Source organism: Solea senegalensis, linkage group LG10 (assembly GCF_019176455.1).
Source record: "Solea senegalensis isolate Sse05_10M linkage group LG10, IFAPA_SoseM_1, whole genome shotgun sequence".
NCBI lineage: Eukaryota > Metazoa > Chordata > Actinopteri > Pleuronectiformes > Soleidae > Solea > Solea senegalensis.
The window spans coordinates 1,019,523-1,034,148 of record NC_058030.1 but is presented as its reverse complement, the minus strand read 5'-3'; the positions used below and the strand labels follow the sequence as shown (position 1 = coordinate 1,034,148).

At 41.9% G+C, this 14,626-nt stretch overlaps 1 protein-coding gene across 2 annotated transcripts in view; it reads left to right on the top strand.

The window, feature by feature from the left end:
- Positions 1-7,083: 7,083 nt before the first annotated feature.
- The window catches only part of LOC122775519 (protein inscuteable homolog), a 33,806-nt gene continuing 26,263 nt past the window's right edge, over positions 7,084-14,626 (top strand). Inside the window, exon 1 of one of the 2 annotated variants that reach the window (XM_044035427.1) lies at positions 7,084-7,107. The gene's annotated coding sequence lies outside the window, so the exon portion shown is untranslated. Of the gene's footprint in view, positions 7,108-11,286; positions 11,565-14,626 lie in introns of those variants that run through there. The other variant, XM_044035426.1, reaches the window with a different exon arrangement.

The window sequence follows — 14,626 nt, the reverse complement described above, 5'->3', positions numbered from 1 at the left end:
AACTTCAATTAAGTAAGTAAATAACTGCAGGCACATTTGAGAACAACACAACCAGGCAGTCAAAGACAGGTAAACGTGCACAGCAACCAAAACATTGAAAAACGCCTGTGGAGCCGCCGAGAACATTAAGTCAGCCAATCACGAGGCGCGTACTTAACACTCAACGTCCTAATTGTGGCCAATGACGAGCTCCGGAGGGCGGGGGGAGCCTTGACGCACTGAGGCTCGTGATTGACGTAAGCTTTACTAAATTTAGCATCTGGCGGGCGGAGGCAGAGTGAGATAGCAGAGAACCCATTCATTGCGACGGCCCAACTATTTTAGCGCTGCGATTGTGAGCCAGCCAAGCCAAATATAGTCGTAGACAGGTATTTTTAGCCGCAAACCGTGTCCCCGTTTTCATTCGTAAAGGCAACCCGAGACACGCGGACACGTGAAAGCAGCCACGGCTCCACAATCAGCACATTCACTGTCAACATGTTGCTTTAGCAGAGGATAGTTTTTTATTGTCAGCTGATGAGAAACGTAACAGCAGGAGCCCGTTCCACAATAGCATCAGTCTCACTGTCACACTGCCACGGACGTCCACCCCCGTCTCTGTCCGTGGAGAAGGCTGGAGAAGTGGGGGAGTTTAAAAAACAAAAACATCGCCTCTTCGGGCAGACACATGATGCAACAGGTTTGTGGAGTCTCTCACCAGCTGCGCGCACAGACCTGGGGCGACCGAGCCGATCGCAAGAGAAACAAATAACAATGTGGTCAGGCCACAAACCTGAGCTCAATGTATTTAATCATTAAACAGGACAAGTTAAGAAAGCTGAGCGTGCACGCTTGTCGCACTCATCTGCACGTCCTCCCGGGGAAATCCCTCCTCTGAGTTACACCTTGACACAGATACTCACCCAACTTCAGATAAGGAAAGCCTCTCATCTGCGCCTGTGTGTGTGTTCTTCTATTTGTCCCTTTGTGAGGACCAACAAGCATATACACCATACAGACTGAGGAAATTGTCGCTGCCCTCACACCTTTAAAGGACTTTTAGGGGGTTAACACCTGGTTTTAAGGTTAGGGTAAGGGGTTAGGGAATGTATTATGTCTGTGAGTGTCCTCACTATGAATGAAGCGTGTGTGTATAAGGAAAGAAAGGCCTTGTTGCTCCACCAGAACACACATCCCTAATGTGCCATTTGAGGTGACATACACAGAGAAACGTGCAGCAGACTCAACATTCCAGTTGCGTTTGTTTACGTATTACATTTGTTTGTCTGAAGCGTTAATGCTGGGGGACTTTGACCATGTGGTCTCACTGTGCCAGGATCAGCTGCAGGGCACTCTGATCACATGACAGCAGAGTCTGCCAGAGGCTCAGGACACCCCTGTGCCTATAAGTTCATTAACAATTAACTTAACATTTCCACTTTATTTCATTTATCTTAACACGCTTCATTCCTCTTTAAACAGGTGCTAGACGTACGGGTTCTTTATCTGAAGTGAGCACTGGTGAAATTGTAATCCTAGATGCACAGGTCATGGTGCATATTCTGGTCCATCACTTGAGTTTAGGTTAGTTAGGTACCTTATTCAAGGGATACTTGAGTAAAAGTACAAGTATCTTACCAGAAACTCTGGTAACTCTGGTAACCTCAACCTCAACCTCAAGTCACTTTTTATAATCTTACTTAAGTAAAAGTCTTAAAGTATATGACATTTACTGTGCTAAAGTATAGTAAAACTCTTCTTCTTCTGCTTTTATTTGGTTGTAAGGAGTAACAAAGATAGTTAGAGGAAATGTAGTGGAGTCAACTTTACTTTCACCACTATGCAGCGTTTCTTGATGATGTCCATGTATCCTCTTTGGAGAAAATCTAAAAAAGAGGATACATAATATTACACTGACCCAATTCAACCCCCTTTTTTTTATTAATTCCCCGCCCCCTGGGTTAAACATCCTATAGGCATGGATCACAAGTTTTATATTCTTGCTCACATCTGGGTCATCAGGGGTAATGCAGTAATGTCTCAAAGGATCATTTTTCTATGGGGGTGTTGTCTTTCATATTTGTGTTTCATTCATTCATTCATTCATTCATTTATCTTCTAATGCTTTGTCCTCCACATGAGAGTCACAGGGGGTGGTGGTGCCAATCCCAGCTGACATAGGGCGAAAGGCGGGGTTCACCCTGGACAGATCACCAGTCCATCACAGGGTTATCAGCACAACTGCTATTAGATGATTTATGTTCTCTGATATAACTCACCTCAGTTATATAGGGTGAATTTGTGTCATTCATCTTTAAAACTGAGACCTTTTTTTTGGCCTTTTGTCAATGATCCTGAAACATAAATATCTGTATAACTCATTCCTGTTATTTGTCTTCTTATTTGTGTTTTACCTGTCTGTGTCCCGCTCGCTCTGGACAGCCAGGCTATCAGCCACCTCCACTGTGACCTCACCGCGGTGACGTGTAAATCCAGATTAACCGACTCTGTTATTCAGCCAGACATGGAAGTGATTAGAGATTATGACGGTGGGTGCCCTTTTAATAGAATTGGACATGTGGGTAATCAAGTGCGTCCCAAAGTTGTGTCGGGTGACTCACACACACACACATGGACACACACACACGCCACAAAGGTGTCAGAACTGACTCCCATTCATTGTGGACAGCTAAAGCTAAAATCTCATCCAACATGGATAAACACAAGTGACATGTTTTTTTATATTAAAAAATGCAAAACCTTTATTTTTATACTGTTTGGGTTATTTCTCTATATATTTTTACATGATTCTCCAGTTTCTGATCACCAGCTGATATTCATAGTACATCTTTGCACTAATGTCTGACCACTCCCCCTCTTCACATCATCAACATCCATGATTTGTTGGACACACATTCATGCCTAAAACTATGACTTTACCACTGATTGAAATTATACATCTATTGATTTCATAGTTGTTGTTACACCCTATAATGTAAAGGAGCTGTATGCAAGCATTTTATTGTTTCAGTTTGTGCCGGGCAACATGAAGGCCTTGGCTAATTTGAGGAGCAAATTATAGTATCACTGCTTTCTGCTACCCAATTTTAATTCTATAAATCAAATAATTTCTCTTTGTTCTTGAGCTTGTTTTTGGTCTCTGTTTAAAACTAATTATACAGCTCTAAAGAAATGCTTTGACAGGTTAAATGTCTGCTGTCGCTTGGCTTGAACTGTTAAACCTCTGCAGGCCTGTCAGCGTTGTCAGATTCATGTCAGAGGAAGTTATGTCCTTTAAGAATGGAAGAAGTGTTTCAGTGGCTGCTGGCTCTCACAGTTGTTGTCATGTATACAGTGGTGTAGCATCTGTAGGCTTTCTGTACAAAGCTGCTGCCTGTATGGTGGACATAATGAACCAAGACACTGAACTCTGTCTTATCACAAACCAGAAGTGAAAAGTGATTGTGTCAGTTTGAATGAGCTCTCTATGTGTACGGCCAAAGCACCAGCACTCAGCGCTCTGGTGACACTGGAGAAAAAAGGAAAGAAGAGAAAGAGAGAAACAGAGGAAGGCTTTTATCATCGTGTCACCGAATCTGCTCCAACTGTACGTCAGAGTGCAGGAGGATGTGAAGGGGAGGGCGTGCGGGCGAGAGGATTGCTGGCGCAATGGCAGGGTGCTCAATGGTGGCATTCTTCCGTTTCTGTGGGGACAAACACGCATGCATGTGCGCACACACACACACGCACACACATCAGGGGATTCCCTCAAGGGAGAACCCAAGTGCAGTAATACAACCCATCACTGCCTTATCACACCAGTGCCCAAAGACAGGAGAGTGTAGAGAGAGAAATGTTTCCGTGAACCACAGCACAGGACATGTACTGTATCACTGCAGGATCGTGCGCCTTTAGATGATGTTATCGTGATGCTTTTTACACTTTTTTTTGTTTATTTACGTGTGTGTCTGGACAGAAAGAGAGGAAGCTAATGTGCCACAGCTTGTTCATAATGTTCTGTAGTTTCCCTTGCCTGTGTGGTGGCAGATTTATCGCCTTTCTTGTTATTACCCTGCAGTGAAAATGTAACTGTGTGATTCACCACCTTGAATACATTTTGGAGTTTGTGTGGCTGTGTCAGTAAAACCCCAGGCCGGGCTTTATTTTCTGTATGTGAGTCTTCATCTATATTCTTTTGTGCTTGTGTTTAGTGGACAAAATGTGTACAAATGATGCATGTGCATTAAGGGGGGGAGGGTGTTTGCAGTGGCTGAGTATCAGGTGATCATTGACTTTTGACCCATGCTTTTTGATGTTACATGTTACATGTAAGACACTTGCAATGACGCAGATTTGATCACCAAAGTGAGACACATTTTAAGCATTTTATACATGTTTGCTGTCAATTGTCCTCATGCTGTGTGACTAGAATCATCTTTTTTTCATCAGTTCATTAACTTTCTTGGAGCACAAACTGCTTTAAGCACCATATAAAACCCCCAAAATATATGACCCTGTCTGTCACACACAGCAGGTGTGCGTCAGACAAGATCCAGCATGCTATATATGCCATTTCATCCCTTTTTAAGACACAGATTATTTCACTGTTGCCATTTGCAGGCTGAAATCTCTTCAGATTCTGCATTTATGTATTGATATGACACTGTCAGGCTTATGATGCAACACTGTCTTCACTGATCAGTCAAACTGGCCCGACTCCTTTATAAAAACCACGACTGTGAGTGTTGTAAGTTTGTCTACACCCTCTCAGCCTGCTTGTGGTTGCAAACAAGCCAGAATATCTCCATTATCAGCCAGTCTGCAGTTAATTGCTGGGGTGGACCAACTGTTTGGTCACACAACACACATGCACACAATATTCAGCGTGTTTGCGTACTATTTCCTCATTAAATTGATTAAATGTTCTTTGCATCTCAAATAAGACTTTGTGGACTGTTTACTTTTTTGTGTCTGGAATGGGAAAAAATAGTATTGAAATGGCTTTTTTTTTCTCTGTAGGAGACATTAACTTATCACACAAACTCCATGTGTATCCCATTTACCCTGTGCCTTAGTTCAGCAGATGAATAACAGTCAAAGGACAACGCCTTGAAAAATTCCACTCTGCCCTGAAGTGCTGCCTGTGTTCTTCAGCTTAGATCTGGGCAGTGGACCTATCCTCCACCCCTGATTCTTTTTCTCTTACACACTCCCAAACCCACACACACACGGACCCAGCCCACCTCATTTACGCCCACCTCCTAATGTCAAACAGCTGTAGAATTAACTTGCAAGGAATTGCTGCTATTACACCCCCCCACACACACACACTTCCCTCCCTGCTTTCCATTTTGAGGGTGGCCCCTAATATCAGGTCAGTCACAGGGCCAAACATGGCACCCAAATCAAGAATCCATTCAAGCCTTATTTATGATCGAGGCGATGGATGTGATGTCTTGAATTTACATCGCAGGTGTCCGCGGGTGGAGATGGATAGAGGCTGGCTATAAATTATCTCTATGGATTGTGCTTAACTCTTAAGGTCTTGCAGGCATGTAGAGATGGGCTGTAACTGGTAACATGCCTTTGCCAGGGCACTCCTTCTAACTAAAGGAGCAGCATCATAGATAAATGCCAATGAGGTCATTCTCCACATGACTGACAGAAGATCAGGCAATGATGCTGAGGTTGAGGGCTCCTGCTGCTGTCGGCATTCTGCTTCAAAGGATTTGGCCCGAAGCTCAACCTGGAGGCTGACAATAGCAATTTCAGGAGAATTCGCCTTTAACTTTTAAAGTTTGAACACAGTGTTCTAAACAGTGCTGACTAAGCAGCAAATTCGCAGACATCTGACATCTGAATATAGTATCTTGTAAAAAGTGTGATGCATCACGTCATTTAAGAGGAAAAAAAATGGTACATGAGAAACAGTGAAATAATTCATTTCTGTTTAGTTTTTGAATCATATGTGTGTGGCTGCATGTTGCATTCATTCCTACACAATCAGACAATGCAAACAATCTTGGAGGTTTTTACTGGTTTCAAGTGTTCTACTTAATATATCCAGGTTCCTCAAAATCAGCACATGGTGTCTTAGATCAGGAGACTTGTGCACACTCCTTCAGTGGATGAACACCACTTTGTCTGTGTCGTGTAAGATGACTGAAAGCGGAAACATTGCACAGATCCTTCCACAGAGACTTTTACCATTATATTGTTGTTCTGTTTGGTGATGCATTCAGGCTGATTTTGGTTTGGCGTTCTGCATGATCTATATCTAGGTTTTGACAAAGAGCCAGTCTGTAAAACCATGGGTTTTCAAACAAAGTACGCTGTTATTTTCTTGGGTCCAAGGTGACTCAGTCGATGTTTCTTTGGGGAAAATGGTTTCTGCTTTTGTTAGTTGGAGCTGGCAGCTGCTCATCTCTGGTTCTCCTCTCACGAATCTTGCTTATTGTGCCCCACCAAATTCTGTTTGTGTGGTCAGTGTGGTTGGATTTACGTCATACATGACAACACCCACCAGACCTTTTATTTTCGACACCACAATGGGTTCTAACGTTTGAGTTTCCACTGTTGTTTGTCACCGCAATAAAAGTTAGTGACACAAAATACATCAGAGCTTTTTCTTATATAAACTAGAACTCAACACTTGTGAGTTACAGGGTGATGACAGAGTACGTTGTTGGCAACATGTGTCAAGGTGCTCCAACTGATTATAGTCATATATCCTACTTTTACCTGACCATGCTGTAAGCCTGTATGCAATTATGTCAGTCCGACTCCCTATTAGCCATGTGGTGTGTGTTTGTGCCTTTCTGCAGGCCTTACTCATTCATTATTAAGCAGCTCTTGATGTTTTGCTGGCTGCCACTGCTCCGGTGTCAGATACCCACACGATCCCCTTCACTGACTCAGACTGTGGAGGATCCACTTCCAGTCCCTATGAGCTGTTAAAGCTGCTGCTGAAACCTGTACGCCATTCCAAAACCTTTAGTCAACTTTGGACTCTTCCTCAGCTAATTTCCCAGTTATTTATTCAGCTAACTGTTGCAGAGCTGGGAAGCTTAAGATGCATTTGGATATTTCTCTTGGCGAGACACTGGGGGCTATTTGAGCTCTGAGGAGGTATGGTGCTGTTTTTTTTTTTTTTTTGAATGAGAATTGTGTGTGTGTTGACCACAATTTACCAAGGCAGCAGTGCATTTAGCAGGCTTGTGTTAAAGCAGAATAGTTATTTATGGAGCTAAATTAATCTCTGTTTTGAGGAAAATGTGTCCCAGGCTCCAATGGTGAAAAATGAGAATATAGCAGAAGCTGGTGTGATTACTCCTGCCTTGAAGTGTAATTGCTCTGTTTTGGAGTAAAATGTCCACTTTTATTAGTGTGACATTTAACAGGGTGGCTGATCTATGCTTGGGGTACAGGTCTCTGTGCATTTTGGAGTACAACTTGACTCCATCTGATCTCATATCCATAAGCTAGTTTGGTTGCCTAGAAAACCCGTGGGGGCTGGGCATTTAGTCTCCATATCATTATGCCAAAGGAAAGAATGCATCCAGACCTAAATAGATTAAACATTTCATCAAGTGCCTTGGGGAAGGACTTGAAGGTTTTACATCTTAAACTGTTGCACACAAACGCTCGAGGGTAATTAAGACAAGCAAGATAAAACCGAAATGGACTTTATTTGTAGAGAAGTGTGTGTTTTCTGTTTGTCCCTCTGTCCAACTGTGTTGAAGACTAGCTCAACTAATATAAAATTCACAATAAAGAAACACATCAGAGATCAAATTTGAAATTAAAGACGTGTCATATTAAGATACATTAGTGGATGCAATGGAATTTTTTTTTTCATAAAATACCCTCAAAAGAACATAAATGTGGAAGAGTGAAATCATTGAAATCAGCACTAGAGCTAACAACCAACTAATGACAGTGTTGACCAACAGCATGAATAAAGAGACACATGTATTTTCAGAACTCCCATTGCTCTGCAGGGATTTAAATATTTTACTTGAGCAAATCGAGCTAATGAATCATATGAAGATGCTAAATCCGCATAATAGTATTCATGTTATTTGCATCATCTCGGCTCAACTGAAGCAAAGTTTGTGTCTGCACACGTCTTTGCATTGACTTTGTTGGCAATCTCATTGAATGAAAAATGTACGTTGCATTTGGTGTGCACCATGAGTCTTGGACAATGATGCACAGTTTCTGTTGTTACTGGGTTGTACAGAGAGAAGAGAAAGAGAAAACAATGAAGTGGGTGAAGAATACCAGTAAAGCAGCAGTGGCCTGTAGTGCAATGATTGTCAGGATTACATTATTTCAGACAGAAGCCAGAAGTGGGCTTGCAGGTAAGCAGCTAAAGAGGGGCAGGGCTGTGTGTTACAGCTGTAGGGTTACGTTCAAGGACTTTCAGACCAAGATTTCCCTGTTCCTGCTCTAAATTTATAAATGACAGAATTCTAACTTAACAAAACTATGGTTCAGTTGTCAGGTGTCCTGTTGGGGGAAAATTCCACATGTCAAGCAAGTCCATCCTCGTTTATACTTTTGCAGTCCCTATGCCAACACTTTTTTAATCTCTCACAACTCTCAGAAGTTGAACAATTTCAGTCATCAAAACTTTATGTCACCTCTCTTTCCCATTATGTTTTCTTGGTGAAATCTTATAGCTTGAGTCCGTGAAAGCTAGCAATACCAGCCTACTTTGATATAATGGAACTGATTCATCCCACTCCATCCCGTCAACCCTCTTGTCAGAGCTACGCCAATAATGCTGTAACTTCTTTATGTAGTGAAACCAGGAATATTATCTGTACTTTCCATGTAGCCATATATATGGGATTATATCTGAAAAGTGTCCTTGAGCAGGACACTAAACTAGTCCCGATGTTTGAGCTAGTGCAGTTCATAGTAGGGCTGCTGCAAATAAGAGGTAAATTATAAAGCACTTAGGATAAAAGCTCCACACAACTGCAGTCTATAGAAGCCTCTAATTGTTGTAGTTGAAGTTAGCTGTCATGTGCAATCTTGTGATCTATATATTTTGATGCTGTTTGCAAACCAGATTTTCTGTGGGATAAGAAAGTTGAGGTAGCAGCCTGTCTTATTTCACTTTTGAGTAGAAGGCTACAGCCTCTAAGGATGTCAGCATCTTAGATGCCAAAGCCACAAGGACAACACTCAGCATGGCATCATATGAAATATTCAAAAATAAAAAAGTGGGGCTTCTTGCATTGTTGCAAAGTGTAGTAGGTAACTAACTGCACCATGAACTACTTGTGCCGAAGGATTTTTTTATTGTGAAAAACCATCTATTTTGAACATGGGTTAATGAAAAAGTGTGTTTGTACCATCATGTGTTGGTTTTTCAACTCTATCTATATTTTTCCAACATGGTCCAACCACTGTTGGTAGTAAAAACATGCTGAAAAAGCAACAGTGCTTCCTCTCCATTCGCCTACATATTTATTCTTGACATCGCAGTGTGTCATTCTCAAACTTGTGATGCTCTTTAAGCCCCTGTCACCATCACCCTGAGGCACGTCAACACACTGACACTGTTTCTCTATCATTAGCCACACAGCAGTATGAATAAAGTTATGTGTGTCTTCAAAGGCACATCCATGTTCCAGTGTTTCAAACAGAATTACAACAGCCAGGTTTATGATGCACACTGATCCCACCTTTACAGCTGGAGACGAAATATTCTGGTTTATCTTCTGAGTCTTCGTATGCACAGTTGATTGTGGAATGTGGAGTTAACTGCAGGAGGTGTCAGTGTTTTCACTGGTGGTTTTGTTTGACTTCATTGTCAGACATCAGTGAAGGGAAATGTATTATTTTGACAGACCGGAAGACCGGTGTGTAGGCAGAGGGAATGCTAAAAGGTGATGCATCTTCTCTTTAAATTTCAGATTTGTGTCTTAGTTTGATGGCTATGTGTGTATATGGGTAAAATATTGTAAATATAAAGTTTGTTCCTTCCTTGCAGATGTGTGACAGACTGAGCTTAACCTGCCAATGGCACTGTGATAACCATCTAAAAGGTTGGGTTATCCAAAAAATATAATTAGTTCTCTTTTTGGTAAGTGTTACAAAATTTAACTCCAACCATTTCCATATGTCCTTGAGACAGTCTAGCAGCTGTTAGACAGTAAGGGAATATATATCTGTAAATCATCTGTAGAGAGATGGAAGGAGATGGTTATGCAAAAACATTTAATCAGCAACTGGACTTGAAAGATGTTTCACCTCTCATCCATGAGCCTTCTTCAGTTCTGTATCTTTTGAAAAAAAAATGACGTTACTGTTGGACGTCATCAACGTTACTGTCCAACAAATAAAAGAAACCAAAGAAACCAAGAAAAAGCAATTTGTTTCACTGTGTTTACAACAAACCTTACACAAATATTTTAGCACCGACTATCTGGCAAAACAAATTGCAAACTTAAAATAAATTGGCCATGCCAATGTTATCTTTGGAATGCTCTACATTTAGACACACTGAGATAATGGGCTGTTGTGGTTGGTAAGAAAAGCATGTCCTTAAATATCTGGCCCAGTGCAGAAGAAACACATTGATGCACAATTCAGTAATTTATGAAGCATGTGAAAAAAGCCAAATATTTAAACATACACAGGGGATGTAAAATATCCCCTGTGTTAAGTTTAAGGATGTGTGTGTGTTTTTAATAACCATAGAATATATTTTTATTTATCAAATCACAGTCAATTTTATTTGTTTAAGGCCAAATCATAGCAATTTACATAGTAGGGCCAAAACCTTACAATATTAGAGAGAAACCCAACAATGCACACACAATGCACAAGTACTTGGCATCAGTGGAGGGAAAACCAGAACCAGACTCAGAGATGTGCAGCCATCTGCCTTAGCCAGCTGAGGTGAAAGGAGAAAAATTGGGGAGAAAAAAAGAGGTGGGGTGAAAGTTTGGGGAAAAATGGGAGGGAGAGTGGGGAAAAGAGGTGTGGTTAGAAGAGAGAGAGACCAGGAACAGTTGTAATGGAAACCTAACCTGACTCACCGAACAGTCAAGCGGTATCACTTCACAGAGGGCATGATCTACCGGCCTGTGTCGGCCTCTCTGTCCAAGTACAAGGGCCCACATTAATCCAACCCACTGTGTGTGGGATGGGAATGTTGGGTCCAGGGTTCAGGACAGCCTGCTTCCAACTTGTTCCCACCCAGCCACCCATGCAGTACCCATCCAGCTCTGCCTTTCCCTCCACATAACAGTTCTGTGGTGAGACTGGCTCCTCCTGTGAACCCAGTTTCCAGCTCATTGACAAAACATGAGGAGTACGGCACCATCGAGTTGTCGGAGCAGAGCGTGTGGACTGTATTTAAAGGCCAGAGAAAACGTTTTAGTCTGCGTGAGTTTGGACAGCAGCAGGAGGAAAAACATTTAGTCCTTAATCAGCAGTTTTGAAATGAAGCCAAACCATAAAGAATCACTCCTGAAACAACAAGGATATTAAACTTGGACTACATAGCTTGACTCAATCCTGAGCTCCATCACACTGATGCATCCTGGGTATGGCCTGTCAAAATGGTGAGTGGCTTGGCCCGTTTCTCCTCACAGTTAGATTTCTTTGTGTTTTTGACAAACAGAAATGTATTGCTTTTGGCACAAGAACAAAGCCAAGCCACAGTGGTGTGGTACTTTGTTTTCTGCAGACCAGTTTTTGTATTCATTTGGTGGTTTTTATCCAGAATGTGCAAAAAGCATTTTGCTTCACCGCAGAGTCTTATAAAAAGCTCTGGAACTGTGTTTTAACCAGTGACTGTGCAGTTAGAGTGAGTGGACAATGTGGTAGAACGTCACCCTGCTTGCACATGTGCTCATTGTATCTGTGAGTGTTAAGTTACATCAGTAAGAAGTATAGAGGAACTAAAAGTGGGGGGCATTTCTTTTTCAGTGTGTATGACTGAGAGGCACACAATATGACAATTATGTTTTGATTGATGTTTTGATAATCATCTCAAATTATGAATAACTAATTCATTTTTTAATTCACGTTTTCATTACCTCAGGGAGCTCTTCCATAGACATATTGTGCCATCATGTTTCTATAATAGCTCAGAAAACTGAACTTCTAACCAGGCTTCATCCAGGCAATGGGTGCACTTTCCCCGGCTGTTGTGAATGTGTCTGACCCAGACAATCGCCACAAACTCTGCATAATGTCCAAACTCAATTTCCTCCAGACATTTTCCAGAATTCATGTCTAAAAATGGTCTACAGCTAGTTGCAATCTGCAACACCCACGTATGTTTCACTAAATCGCACACAGTGGGACCAACCTCTCTAGGACCAACCTCACACAATTTACGGGCACAGTATTGGTGGACATTTATTTTAAAGATATGATGTAGTTGGTGTCGAGGAATCAAAATAATAAGATCTTCCCGTCTACAAATAACAACAAACCCGTGTTGTTTACAGATAATATTTTAAGATAAAGACAGTTCTTCTATCTGCAACTGGGGTTAGAAATGTTATTGATTATAACAAAACTTGAACAACATATGTTAGACATAATCCCCCTTTTTACCCTTGGAAATGATGTATATAGCTACAGCTACAGCTATAGCTACATGTGAACCACGTTGAACCGAATATTCCACTGCTGCTATATCAATCGACCAGACATGAACACTATGTCACCCAAAGATCAAAGTTTGATGGGCATATTACAATCTCAGTGTGCATTATTTTTAATCCCCATTCTTCGAGCTCTGTAATTAAACAACCACACTGAGTCCTCAGACTTTTCCATCAATCACATTATGTGGCTGCTCTGCTGAGCTGGAAAGGTTTTGCCAGCTGCATTTCTTCCACCAAATGAATAAAGCAATGCTCTGAAAAGTAAAATGAAATGATGATATCACAGTCTCAACTACCATTTCCTGTCCAAAGAGTCATACTGTTGTTCCTGGATGTTGTATAACTTCTAATATCACAAATGAGCTTGTGTTTTTTCTATCTTATTGTATCTGTAGACACTGGTTTATTACATTGGACATTTTGTTATTTGCTCCAGTTTAGCTTTTGAGCGGTACAGCCTTTCTCAGATGAGAAAGAGTCCAGATAACGCTTGTGTCCAATGCAAAGTTTCTCGTGACTCTAACTAAGTACAGGCATAAAACAAACTGTAACTAGAAAACTGAAAGTGACAGAAACATGCTGACAAAGACACGCCAACATTTAAGTCTCCCACTGCACACATGTAAAGAATAAATACAAGTGCTGCAGTAAATCTGGAATGCACACCCCAGTGATTTCCCTTACACACACAAGTCACTGAGTGGTTGTTATTTTACCCGGCATGTGACATGAGGCTGAAACAGAGGTGTCCATTGTTTGGCTTACCTACAACCAACACACTTTCCACAGCGACCGGACTGGGAAACCCACCGGGCCACTCAGGTTTCAGCCCAGACATGAAAAGAAATGTCCAGCACAGCAAGAATATGGGTTAGGTTCTGATCAAAGCTGACCATCTGCTTAAGAAACTCCTATTTCTGCAGCATTTGCAACTTTAATACAGATGGAGATGTTTTAACTTCTGTGCCTGCAGCTTCATGAAAATATGGTCTTTAGAAGGCACAGCTTTAGCTCCTAATTGTTGCATCTCATGTGCTTTTACGCCACAACATCTGCACCACAAAGAGTTTACCCAGGATGCTCTGGAAGAAACAATAGCTCAGGATCGCAGGGCACCTTTCACTGTCTTCCCCCCTGCAGTTGGTGGCCACTCACACCAGACTGACAGAGATCACTTGCAGTGAAATGGTCCTTAACGCAGCACTTAGCAGCACATTTTAAGTGCTCAGGACCAAATTACTTGATTGGACAACTCATCTCTATTTGTATGGTAATCCACAGAAGAGCACTGTAGGCACATGTAAATGGGATCTGCTGGGGCTGTCTCGGCTTTGCCTGTACTGTCAGACATCCAGAGCTCTGTTGTGCTGGCACAGTACTGATATCATTTCTGATGCACTGTGATGCTCTCTCTGGAAATGGCCATAGAGGAGCCATGCCAAGACTGCAGTTAAAAGACCTCCCATCTTCCTTTCTCTCCTTCTCTGCAGCTACATCTTCTTACTCTCTCCCTCTTCTTTTTCTTCGCCTCCATCTGGGTATCTCCTTGTCGAAGTCACTAACTCACTCACCACCCTAACCCCCCTCCCCCGCCCCAAAGGAAAAAAACCCACATCCATCCATCAATAAATAGTTCCCCTGTTGCTCATAATTATGTAACCAATGGAGTTTCGGAGCAGTTGAAGCGAACAGTAAAACCAAATCTGTGATTCCTCTGATGTGCCGCTGTCTGATCCTTTCCATCTCCACTCTCCACAAAAATGGATCAGTTGTTCAGTCATTGTGGCATTTCAGCTTGCACGCAGCACGATAGAAAAAGCATGAGGCAGACGTGGGACTGTTACGAGAATCATCTCGTGTGCAGCCCACACACCTCTAGTCCCACTTGCTTTATTACAAGTCCTCCGGTTTATATCTATCGATCCTTTAACATGCTGGAAGCACTTCGTAAAAAAGCAGGACACCACATCGGAAACCTGCTCCATGACACTTACAGGGTGTGTGCA